This window comes from Microcaecilia unicolor, chromosome 1, assembly GCF_901765095.1.
Source record: "Microcaecilia unicolor chromosome 1, aMicUni1.1, whole genome shotgun sequence".
Taxonomy (NCBI): domain Eukaryota; kingdom Metazoa; phylum Chordata; class Amphibia; order Gymnophiona; family Siphonopidae; genus Microcaecilia; species Microcaecilia unicolor.
Window position 1 is genome coordinate 112810116 of NC_044031.1, and position 13326 is coordinate 112823441.

Here is a 13326-nt window from a genome sequence, read left to right on the forward strand (position 1 = left end):
TTCGGGGGCCCATCGTAGCGTTTAGTGCTGTGCTGGTGCCTGTGGTAGTGGTATTGGCTGGCTTGTTGCCTTCACGCTGCTGAAGGGCGTAGCAGGCCATCCGTGGAGAGAGTTTGTAGGGTGGTGCAGTGGTCTTTTAGGGTGTTGACTGTTTCTTTGACCTTGTCTCCGAATAGGTTCTCCCCGGAGCAGGGGGAATCCGCAAGGCGTTCGTGTGTACCCTCGCGGAGTGCAGAGGCCCTGAGCCATGCCATTCGTCTCGCAGTGATGGCCACACCGGCTGTGCGTGTTGAGGTCTCGAAGGCATCAAAGGTGGCTCTGATCATGTGTTTTGCACATTCTTCCATATTGTGGAGGGCCGGGGAGATGAGAGCTTTGAAGTTCGAAGGTAGGGAGGACAGGAGATCCTTGGTTCTCTTCTGGAGGAAGTCGCTGTATAGGACTAGTTGGAAAAGGCTTGCATCGATCTTGGCATTTAGCATGGTACACCTTTTTTCCGATTGTGTCCAGTGTTTTTAATTCTTTTCCTGGAGGGTTATTGGCGTGGGTCCTGGAACTCCTTGCCTTTTTGAGAGCGGATTCCACAATGATGGACTGATGGGGAAGCTGAGGTTGGTCAAAACCTGGGCAGGGTAGAACTTGGTATTTGAGGTCCAGTCTTTTGGCGACAGCTGACCCCGAAACTGGCGTTTGCCAGATTTTGTCTCTGCAGTCCAAGAGAAGTTTGTGAAAAGGTATTGCTGTTATGGATTTTGCTGTATTTAGATACCTGAGGATGCCTAGGTCATCGCTTTGTTGATTCGTAGCTTCAGATGAAGAGAGAGAGAAGTGGATACTTTCTGGAGGAACTTCGGGTAGGTGAGGTCTTCTGGAGTTTGTTGAGGTGGTGGTTCAGTGGGGATACCTGATGAATCCCGGGGATGGGGGGGTGGGCAAAAGAGTGGAGGTCCTCGTTGTCAGTGGCCGAGAGATCCGGGGTAAAAGCGTCACTCTCCTGCTCTGAGGAGTAATCATCCAGGGTGGATGGTTGTAGTGGTGCAGCTGTGGAGGGCCATGGGGTCCCTGTAGCAGCTGCCTCCGTACCTCCGCCTTGGTGGGATGTCGTGGCAGAGATGGAGAGCTGTGTAGGCAGCTTGCTGAAGAGCCCCAGCAGCTGGTGGTGAGGTGCTGTGGCCGTGAGTTCGAGGGTCAGCAGGAAAGGTAGTCCCGTGGCTGGCTGCGTTGGTGCCAGGGTTGGGTGTCGTGGCTTCCTGCGCTTCTCTGAACCCCATGGGGGCCTCTGTCTGCGGGGTGAGTAGGAGGCATTGGATGAAGAGAAGGAGGAAGATCTTCGGCGTTTCCTGCACTCCATGTGCCTGAGTGGGCTTCGGGTAGTGGAAGGAAACACTGCTTGCCTGTACCCCTGATGTGCTGTGCCTGGTGGTGTCTCTGTTTTTGGTGCGCTGGCCCTTTAAGGGGGCGGCGTCTTGAGTCACAGCGTGTGCAGGGAGCGAAGCAAGAGACTGGGAGTCTGAAGCTGTGCCATTTGTGCTTTGCAGCATGAGCAGGAGGCTGGTTTTAGCTATGCCCGACATCAAGGGAGGAATGGCAGACCAGACAGAGGTACGGAGCTCTGGTGCTGTGCAGGAAGCAGCTGGGGCTGGTTCAGACATCGGAGGCAGGTTGAGGTGCTGGGAGGGCAGCGATCTTGTTGTAGTCTGCAGGGCAGCGTCAGAGAGCAAGGAGGAGGGTGGTGTTTGTTGTTTCTCACCTGCCAATGTGCTGGGCTCTGTCCCAGTGGGAGTTGGGGAGGGCAGTATGGCAGTCCCGCTAGGAGTGAGGGCGGGAAGCATGGCTGCGTCTAGTGAAGTGGAAGGGTGCTCCTAGTCTGTGGAGAGAACCAGAGCCCTTTTGCCTTTCTTCCTTTGCTTTTGTGGAAGCTGCTTTGTTTGCTCAACAAAGGAGGAGTGGCCTAGTGGTTAGGGTGGTGGACTTTGGTCCTGGGGAACTGAGTTCGATTCCCGGCACAGGCAGCTCCTTGTGACTCTGGGCAAGTCACTTAACCCTCCATTGCCCCATGTAAGCCGCATTGAGCATGCCATGAGTGGGATAGTGCGGGGTACAAATGTAAAAAAAAAAAAACCAGGAAGGCTTTGAGAGCATGGAGTCTGTGCTGGTGAGCCGTTGGAAACGTCTGGAGACACAGGGGGCAGGCAAAAGTGATCCCCCCAACCTGACTAACTGGCATCCGCGGTGACTACAATCCACGTGGGCGTCGTCCGGGGTATGCCCAGACTGAGAGACTGACCGCAATCCTCCGACACTGGGGGCCAACAGCTGAGCAGAGAATGCTGTACTGGCCTCCAAGGTTCGCCGCGCTGACTTGGGCAACAAGTTGTAGACCTGAGCCAGCAGCTTCTACTTCCCCGCCTCTGGAAGAAAGACTCTACCTACCTGAGAGTCGAAGATCACTCTACTCCAGAGAGAGTGAAGGAATTAGCCGACTCTTCTCCAGATTGATAATCCAACCCAAGGATCGCAGTAGGGCGAGAACCCTGTCCGTGGCTTGCCCACCTTCCTCAAAAGATGGTACCCGGACCAGCCAGTCAACTAGATAAGGGAGCACTGCCTTGTCTTGCTGATAAAAACCGCCATGACGACCATCACCTCGGAAAAGGTCCGAGACGCTGTTCCAGCGGGAAAAGAAGGCCCTGGAACGGAAACAGGTGGGTCAGGACTGCAAGCGGAGACAACGCTGAAAAGGGGGCCAAATTGCAATAAGCAAACGGGCCTCTATTATGTCCAGAGATGACAGAAATTCTCCCTTCCTTACAGTGGCAACGACCGACCGGAGGTACTCCATCCCGAAATGACTCACTCTGAAGGCCTCGTTGACTCCTGAAATCGAGAATAGGCTGAGAGGAACCTCCTTCCTTTGATACCACAAAGTAAATGGAGTAGCGTCCTGTGCCATATGTGCCACCTGAACGGGCACAACAGAGCCGAAAGAATTAAACTGGCCAGAGACAGCTTGACTGCCGCAAAGTTTGCAGCGACTTGTAAGGAGAGACCAAGAATAAATTCTTCAGTTTGTAGCCATCTCGATGACTCCCAGGAGCCATTCGTCTGTCGTTCCCCTGGCCCACTCACCCAGGAAGTAGGACAGCCGTCCTCCTATCCAATCTGGGCCATGAGCCAGGGCCCAAAAAATGGCCACGAGCCCTAGAGGTAAGCTCTGAGAGCATTACCGCCAAAGCGACGGTCTCCATAAAAAGACTGTTGGCTGACGCTGCTAGAAATAGAGCTTTATCCAGACGACACCGGCGGGTCCCTCGAAAACAGCTCCTGGAGGAGACCATATGAGAAGTCGTCCTGTTCCTGACCTCTGGGAGCCGCTTGATTCCATTGGAATCTCCCAGCTCCGACACCATCTTATCCAGCTCGACTCCAAAGAGGAGCTTACCCGTGAGTGGAGTCATTCCGTGTCAAGTGGACCAATTTTAAAGGTCGTCCCCACCTCACCATCTCAGATTTTGATGAAATTTGGTACATAGTTTCTTTATGATAAAAAACTAAGCTGTGCAAAATTTTAGTTCAAAAGACTAAAAATTGGAGGTTCTAGGGGACCTCAAATAAAGGGTTGCAAAATGTCGCCTGAGCAAAAATGACATTTTGGGCCAACTTCCAGAAGCTGTAAAACTGGAAGTTTTAGTAGTACAAGGGGGATATTTGGAGAACCTGCACTACTTTTAGGGCTTAATGAACTGGCAAAACCCCATGTTCCTAGTCCTCTTACTTTTTGAATGGTTTAGGCTCACACTTTGCCAAAAAAACGGCAAAACTCAATTTACAGCGATGTTGAGGCTGCTGTAGTTTCTAAACTAGTTGGCCTTTCAGGTTGATTTTTGGTAGGTGTACTAAATGTACGGCTGTAATGAGGCCTTCCAATTTGCAGCACCTTCCTTCAAGTGGTTGAAAAATTATAAGCGTTCAAAGTTGGTATAAAAAGCATTTTTGCCCATATTGGGCTATCTTTGATGCCCTTGATCTGCAGTGGGACAGCTTCAATATTCTTAATTTTAGCACAATTAGAAAGAGCAGATTTCCTTCTATCAGAATAGGTAGTTTTCAATTTGGAGTCTCTCCATATAAGGATTGCAAAAAAAGTGTTTTTTGGCCAGTATTGTTGAATGATAGATGAAACGGATATAGGGCCCATCGATGTTTCTAATTGCTGTATAAGTCACTCAGTTGCTTTAAGCATGCGTTGGTCCATGGTGGCTACGCCACTACAATTCAATAGGAAGTGGCAACCTCATCGCCAAGAGTTCAAGCCCGATAGCCAGGCAAGTCCAGCCACTTGGCACAGGTTCCCAAGCCTGAAGGTGGGCATCTTACTTGAGGTTCCCAAGCCTCATTTGGTTGTCTTTGCCTAGTTTCTCAAGCCTAATGGGGGTGTCTTAATGGTTCCCAAGTAAAACCTCAGTGCTGAAGTGACAAGAATTTTTCACTGATAAGTTTCACTGCTGTTTCTGGAAATGTATACTGTCGTCCAAGTGCTGTAGTTGCTGGTACTGGAAGAACTGCTAGAATATGCTGTTCAGAAATCCAACAAGAATCTCTTCTGCTAGGCCAATGAAATGATCGTGCAGGCCCGCATGGATGCATAAAGTTGACCAAGGCATCATGTTCTTCAAATGATGTGTCACAGACATTGCCAATCCACCATTTATTGTCATAAACACAGGCAACATACTGCCCAGGCTGAAGTTGAGACACATTTATGCCAGGTACACTCACTGGGTCATCAGACTGACAAAGTTTGACAACAAATGAGGAGGAATCATTTGACACTCTACTGACTGAAATTTGGTTCAAGTCAATGGGAATAAATTGGTGATTTTCACGAGTTCCAGCAACTGTGGAAGCTTTACTGAATCTTTCCTCTTGTGCAGATCTTGAAGATTCAATTTCATCCTTGGAAACAAAAATGAACTTGATTTTATTTATTTTTTGATCACAAAATTCAAACAAGCCTTGTGCTGTGAGAATTTGGCTATTTTTAGGTCGTTGCAAACTAGCCTGAGCAGCTAGTCGCTTTGTTGTACCACCTATGGCATCACATGGTGACTTGCCATGCCTTGTGCCAAAGCAATTCCACTGTGCACTTATTCCAAATTCTGTTTGATGATAGCACAAGTTGGCAAAGTTTTTGAAGTTCTTGTATTGTGCAGCTGAGCCATCACTAAAGTATGTTACATATTTTATTTCTCCAATTTTGCTTTTCAAGAACGCGATTTTTCCAAGAATGCATGTACAGCAACTGCATCATGCCGCAAGCTGTCACTTATTATGCAAACACTTATGCACTGAATTTCACTTGAAGCATCACGGAAGTACACAACAAATGGATGCAGTGTAGCTTGACTGTTTTCCCAGTGGAAACCTTGAACAGCATCTTGGACAATAAAGGAGTAGTTTTCAGCAAAGTCCAAGAGAACAACAATTTCACAAGGATTTAGATTTTCTTTAACAGTTTTTAAGTATTGTGTCTGATGTTTGGAAATGTAATGGTGAATTGACAGGTTTGAAACTTTCAATGCAAGCTCAGATACAAAATCATCAACATACATCTGTTTGGTCTCCAGTGTGGTGCGATCTGTATGAACCCACTGCTTAAACTCGATTGTTTCACCTGGGTCAGCATCACTGAACACTTCTGTCAGGTAATTTTCAAGCACATCTTTACCTGGACATATTTCACACCTGTGAAGCATGCATTCTTTTGCATTCCAAATTGCACACAGTTTTAGCCATCAGTGCTTTGTAATCTTCGTTCAGCAGATGGCTTCCAGCAAGCATAAGCTTCACATTTTGATGAATGACACAAACACACACTGAATGCATACCAGATGAGCCAACAGTGACACACCATTTTGGCCTTAGCTCACAAAATTTGGAAAAACCCACTTCTGGCCCATTTCGAGTAAGATATGCAACATACATTTCTTTTAGATTGCTAAGCAGCAAGCGCTTTTGCATTTGAATTTTTTCAGTGCCAGTTCTGACAGAGACAAAATCTTTTTTCCCTGGGCACAGTCTACTGAATTCATCATCTTCAAAAAAGCCAAGAATTTTTTTTTCTGTTTCTTCTGGTAAAACTTTACCTTTCTTCTTGTCTGGTTTTGCCAGAATTCCACAAACTGATTTCAGATTTCTTGCTTTTTTAACCATTCTAGTTGAAACCATGAATTCTGAGGCAGTTCTTTCAATAGACCAGCTTTTTGGTGCTAAAGTTAGTATTTGCAGTTTTTCTGCATGATTTGCTGAAACTTGGACTTTGTTTTTCAACTCGTTTAGCAGGTCATCATAATCAGAACATTTGTCACATTTCTGACTGGTAGAAGGTTGAGTTTCAAACTCATTTAGGTCTAAGCCACCAGCAACTGCAAGATGATGACTCAAAGTATTTTGCACTCGCCTGATTTTGCGCTTGGTGTAGCCTCGTACATCACGCTTGCTGACTTTTTTGAACTTTAATGGAGCAATACCAAGAGATGTCAAACTTGTGTTCAACTTGCCAGAAATGTCACTGTGTTCATCATCTGCTGTTGATGATGATAAAGAATCAGCAGCTCTGTTACTGACGTCTTTTCGACAAGATGGACATAGTTTCTGACCCGGCACAAATATTTTGCTTGTTAAGGCCTTTAGCTGGGCTGCTAGTGTGTCATCCAGCACTCTTAAGCCCCTTTTTGCATTATGACCACCTTTGGAAAATGGGTTACAGCAGGTTCTTTGCAAAAATTCAAACTTTTTCAATAGTAAGGATTCATGGTGAAGGCAAATAGTTGATCCAGCATCAAAAAGTTGACCAGAACGCTCTTGTAACAACTTCTGTTGATCAGGCAGAAGCTCTTCAATTAATTTCAAACCTTTATTTTTATTGTATGTCAGTAAATGACACTCTGATGTACTTGAACAGCCAACTGAGCAAAGTGGAAATTCATCTGATCTTTCTGGACCAATTGATGACCGACCATTAGCATCAGTTCAACAAACGCATTTATTCTTGCAATCAGGTTTTCAATGGGTAAAATTTTACTTCAGTCTAAAGTGATTAATATCTTCATTTGTGGCATTTAATTCAATATAAATGAGCCTGTCGGTGCAGGTGCGAGTTTCTTCAACAAGAAGTATGTATACAATGGTTTCCACCCTGTTTTTTAGTTTACTTGAACACTGTATTATAACATAATGTTTAAAGAAAACTTCTTTAGCCAGTTAGACTTGGCCAATTATGATTGGTGAACCCTGTTGCAAGGCAGAATTGTTTGTTTCATTGCCCAATTGTATGCTTCTGGTACCTCCTGGCTCCTGAGTGTCTGTTGCTAGGCTTACTTTGATGCCTACAGTTCACTAAGAGGTCAAACTGTAGCAAGGGTGAAGAAACACCAGCAACAGACACTCAGACGCCTTGCAACAGGGTCCACCAATCATAATTGGCCAAGTTGGTCATCCTAACTGACTGCAGTTTTCTTTAAACCTGTTATGAAACCTGGCCTCATCCTTCCACATCCTAAAAAACATTCCTGTTTTTTAGTTTTCTTGAATACAGTTTTATAACATAATGTGTTCTTAATTTTAAAAAACTGGTGCTTTTTCAAAGAAGAATCACTTTTACTACACTTGTATCAAGGGTGTAGTGAAGAAATCACAGGCTGCTGCCCGCAAACATTTGAGGGCATTTTTGCAATCCTTATAAGAAGAGACTCCAAATTGAAAACTACATATTCTGATAGAAGGAAATCTGCTCTTTCTAATGGTGCTAAAAGAAAGAATATTGAAGCTGTCCCACTGCAGATCAAGGGCATCAAAGATAGCCCAATATGGGCAAAAATGCTTTTTATACCAACTTTGAACGCTTATAATGTTTCAACCACTTGAAGGAAAGTGCTGCAAATTGGAAGGCCTCATTACAGCCGTACATTTAGTACAGCTACCAAAAATCAACCTGAAAGGCCAACTAGTTTAGAAACTACAGCAGCCTCAACATCGCTGTAAATTGGTTTTTGCAGTTTTTGTGGCAAAGTTTGAGCCTAAACCATTCAAAATGTAAGAGGACTAGGAACATGGGGTTTTGCCAGTTCATTAAGCCCTAAAAGTAGTGCAGGTTCTCCAAATATCCCCCTTGTACTACTAAAACTTCCAGTTTTACAGCTTCTGGAAGTTGGCCCAAAATGTCATTTTTGCTCAGGCGACATTTTGTAACCCTTTACTTGAGGTCCCCTAGAACCTCCAATTTTTAGTCTTTTGAACTAAAATTTTGCACAGCTTAGTTTTTTTATCATAAAGAAACTATGTACCAAATTTCATCAAAATCTGAGATGGTGAGGTGGGGACCCCTGGTCCACTTGACACGGAATGACTCAGTGGCAACTTGCCATACAGCCCTTATAAGCCACGTGAGCTGCGCCATGGCGAAGCAAAGGTCAACGGCGGGCAGAAATGACTAAGGAAAGTTCCTTAGTAGCAGCCTGAAGGCATCCTATAGCCGATCCGCCAACGAGGCCCAATATTTTCTAAGGTTGGACCAGCCGCTATTAGCTCCTCCATAGAGGAAGTCTGATGAAAGGCGGAAAGGCAAGGCCTGATCACGTAGAGCTGCAAACAGCAGCCTGCTACACAGGGAGGCTGATTCAAAGCCCATTGCTAGAAGGCTTCTAACCTCCTGCCCTGCGTGTCCTTGAGAGCAGTGCCGCCTTCCACAGGCCAAGCTTCAAAGACCCATTGCTAGGTGATTTCTTGGTCCCTGTTATGACAAGAGAGACCACAGTAGGAAGGCAGAAGGACTCGCGCTCCCCCTCAAAAAGGGGAACAAGCGCTGCATGGCCGTAGCGACCCGAAGGAAGCCTCCTGAGAATCCCATCGCCCTGCAAAAAGAGTCTTCATTGCCTCGAAAGGTTGAAGGCTCTAGGCGGGCGCCTGGTAGCCGATACTATAGAAGGAGCCACCGAGGAGGAAGGCCCACAATGAGGTGCTGAGATTTCCTATAGCCCACACCATCAAGTTAGATAACTGCTCCTGGCAAAAAAGACGGGCAGGAGTGGAATCATCTGCTCCATCTGAGAAATTCTCACCGTCCTCCAGCATAGCCACCTGAGCGCTGGGAAACCTGCTGCCCTCTCTACCTCAAAAACAGCAGACTCCAGGTCTAGAGGTAGGGGAGCTACCCTGGGGTGCCTGAGAGAACCCTCAGAGCTCCTATCAGACAGGGGAGTCCCAGCCCTTCAAGGAGAAAAACCAGGTGCCTAAAGGCACGAAATCTGGGGGAAAGAGCTTCATGCTCCGCTCCCACAGCAACACCATCTGTGAAACCGCTGTAGAAGTAGAGACACGGAGGTGCGCGAATCCAAGATGGCGCCCGCTGCTTCAGCCCGAGAAGGTACCGCGCGGGAAGAAAAGACGCTGCTTTAAAACTTATGTGCCGTCCCTGAGCCGCCCTTCTTTGGGGCATCCTGCTCTGTCGAGTAGCCATCGCGGACTGGAAAAAACATCACGAGTCGCCATTGGGAGATGGGCAGATAACGCTTAAGGCGCTCAGAAACTGGCGGCAAAAGGGCGGGCAAAGGCGGGCAACGCAGAAAAAGGCCGCGCTTCTCCTAACGACGCGTGACCGCAGTCCGGAGATACAGGCGCCGCACTACACATCCCGGAGCCCCCTCCTGCTTAAGGTTTCAATACCTGAAAATCCTGAGCTGCAATGAATCTGCCCGAGTGAGCAAACACCTGTTTGTTTTTTTTTTGTTGTTGTTGTTTTTCAGCAGGAGAAAACTCACGTTGCACTGGCTCCAGCGGGAGGGGGGAGAAGGGAGGGACCTGGCACCACCAGGTGTCACCACTCAATCCCAAGCCTGGGAGAGCCCTCAACCCCGGTGGTTAACTCAACTACACCTGCAAAGCAGGAGAGGAGACCAACCAGTGCTCAACCACACCTGCAAAGCAGGAGAGGAGCCCAAATCTAAGCTCAACTACACCTACAAAGCAGGAGAGGAGACCAAAGCAGAGCTGCTGAGTCTTGTGACCATTCCCTACTACACAGAGAGAATACTGAGGAATTGGTGACTGCACGTGACCATATATAGGGAGCCAAAAGTTTGCTCTCTATCTCCCCTGCTGGTGAATGAATATAACCCACTTGTCTATGGATTGATCTATCAGACGCTATGGAATAATGAATTCAGCACAACTTTATTTAGGAAAAACTGATGTATCGTAATGGCTTTCTGCATTATACCTGTGAACATAACAGAAGCCTTAAGAAAAATGTATCCTTACCACATTTCCTCAGACTTCGGAGGATCTGTTCCAATTTTGAGGATTTTCATACACAGTCAAGCACTTTGGCAGAGAGATTTTTTCAACGTGGATATCCAAAAACCGATATAGCCAATGGTAACACCAAGGCATGCTAGAAGGAAAGACGTACTCTTTTGGAACCAAGACATGGACCAACCAGATATAGTCTGCACTCTCATGTATTCATTTCTTGCCAACAAAATTCAGAAAATCATTAGGAGTCATTGGCATCTCCTTGAAAATAATTAATGCTTCAAGGACAAATGCATGACCGTGGCATATTCAAGAGGCAAAAATCTCAAAAAAATCCATGTGCCATCCACACTTCCCGAATTGAAAATCAAACTCTCCAAAATACATCATGAACACCAAAGATGCAGCAAATGTAGTGTCTGCAAGGACATCTGAGACACATCCATATTTATTCATCCAACTACACAAAAGACATACCGTTTAAGACATATGTCTAACTGTAACACATCCAATGACATCTATATTATCCAATGTCCTTGGCAAGCTATTGTACATTGAAAAACCAAATCGCATGGTAAAAAAACCTGCATAATAGAGCACCGTAGCTGTATCAACAGAAATATAGAATCCGCTCCACTAGTAACTCATTGGCACAGTTCCTCACATACAGTTGAAGATCTCAAATTTTTGGTATTTAGAGTCTTTCATCCACACTGGCATAGAACAAATGTCTCAGACATACTCCTACTACTACTACTACTACTATTTAGCACTTCTATAGTGCTACAAGGCGTACGCAGTGCTGCACAAACAGAAGAAAGACAGTCCCTGCTCAAAGAGCTTACAATCTAATAGACAAAAAATAAAGTAAGCAAATCAAATCAATTAATGTGTACAGGAAGGAGGAGAGGAGGATAGGTGGAGGCGAGTGGTTACAAGTGGTTACGAGTCAAAAGCAATGTTAAAGAGGTGGGCTTTCAGTCTAGATTTAAAGGTAGCCAGGAAGAAGAAGAACTCATTTATGAATTATAACAGAGCTGCACCACTGGATCTCAATCAAGAAATTGATTTCCATCCATTTCTTTAATTTTATACTATTATGATTCTATTTCATTTTTGTCCCATTGTCCTGATGTGTGTTTATTGGGCCACACTTTATGATACTCTTCTTTACTTTGATTTTATTGACGTTTTAATGCTCTTTTACTTACATATTTATGATTAATTTAGATTTCCACTTTACTATTTATACGTTTGATAATTAAAGCATTATTTTATCTTACTACATTGTACTACATTGGTTTCATCTTATGCTGTTTTCTTAGTCTTGGATGTCATTTAAGGTATTTATCATTTTTTCTACTTTGATGTTATTGATAAGTTCAATGTTTTTTTATTTATATGTTCATCATTTTAGCTTTGGTTTCCAGTTTACAATTTATACATGTTAATTAAAACAATATCTTATTTCACTGAATTTGTATTATATTGGTTTTCTCTTATGTCATTTTTTAGCCTAGGATGTCAGTTAAGGTATTCATCATTTTTAAAAATATTTTTAATCTAATAGTCTATTTTATTTTAATGTCACCCTCCTCCTTTTATCCCATTTGTGTACATTAGGTCACACTATTTTTATTTTAATTTCATGATTCATTCATAGTCCAGCATCAGCATTTTTAGTTTAGTTTGCCTTTTATTTTATACTTATCTCCAATTGATATACACAGTTGGGAGCGATTAAACATTACTCCATGCATCATATTGGTTTCATTCCATGCCATTTTTATTGTTATTTTTCTTTTTTTCTGATTTGTGACACCTTACATTATCACACAGTTCTTTCAACATTTTTTTTACCCTTTCATATCATGCATCCCGCGAACCCTCTCTACGTCAATAGGGACGTCATTTGAACTATCAAATGACATGCGTGTCATTTTGGCACCGTTTTTTCTTTAAATGCCAGCTTGTTTCTGTGGCTTCCCTTTCAGCTGTGTTTTGGCGAATCCCCCTTAGCCTTGCAACACTGGGTACTTTTTTCTTCCTTTTTTTTTTTTTTAAATCTTTTGGGACATTCATCTAACTTTTTTTTTTGTCACTGATTCTCCTGCAGACACACGAACCAATTGTGTTGTCCTTCCACACCCGCTTCTCACTGTGGTTCCCCTTCCTACAATATTAAGACATGTTTCTTCACCTTTAGATACCAGTCGGCACTTTCTTCTTCTTTATTTTTCTCTTCTATTTTTTTTACTTTTGGCACATTCATCTTCTACTTTTCCATCAGTGTTGTCCTTCTCTCACCGTTCATTCGCATCACATCGCTCTCTCTCTTTTTCAGTCACATTGGTCTTTTTTCCTCATGATTCATGTTTATCCTTCCACAAGGAATTACCTTTCCGTTGTACTTTTAAAGTCTTTTACTCTTTTTTTCCCTTTCCTCTCAGAATCCGCCAGTATTTTTCCAAAATTGTTTACTCTCCTGACAGAGTAGTGTCTATATGTGCATGGTCTTTTTAAAGACCCATATAGAGCTTGCAGCCAGTACCAACAACAGGTTAGTTTTCATTTCCTCATTCCAATTTTTTGTGTGTTTCTTTTCCTCACATCATTTCTATGTTTGTAAATATAACAGTTTTTAACCTTTTTCACATTGATTATGTAAATTAGGTATCTTTCTATACTGTGCACATTTAATGTAACATTTCATTTATATATGAAACATTTTTACACATCTACATTGTTGTTTGCAGAACTTTTATTTATTCTCAAATATGTATGTACTCCTATATCCTCTTTTACATATTTTTTTTGTCCACAAAGATTGCTTTAACTTATCAGTATACAAGTTTATTACCTATTCCTTTTATATATATGTAAGTGCATTTTTTCTATTTGTAGACTCCTAAGGCAGGCATCTTCCATGCTGAAACACGATTGCCATGTTGAGTCTTTATATATGTTTGAAGAATAAAGTGAATTGATTGAACCAGAGGTTTGTCTAGCAGTCTT

At 43.9% G+C, this 13326-nt stretch overlaps 1 protein-coding gene across 1 annotated transcript in view; it reads right to left on the reverse strand.

Moving 5' to 3' along the window:
• Positions 1-13326, reverse strand: part of MLLT10 (MLLT10 histone lysine methyltransferase DOT1L cofactor) — a 763568-nt gene that overhangs the window by 517964 nt on the left and 232278 nt on the right. The gene's annotated exons all lie outside the window — the stretch shown is intronic.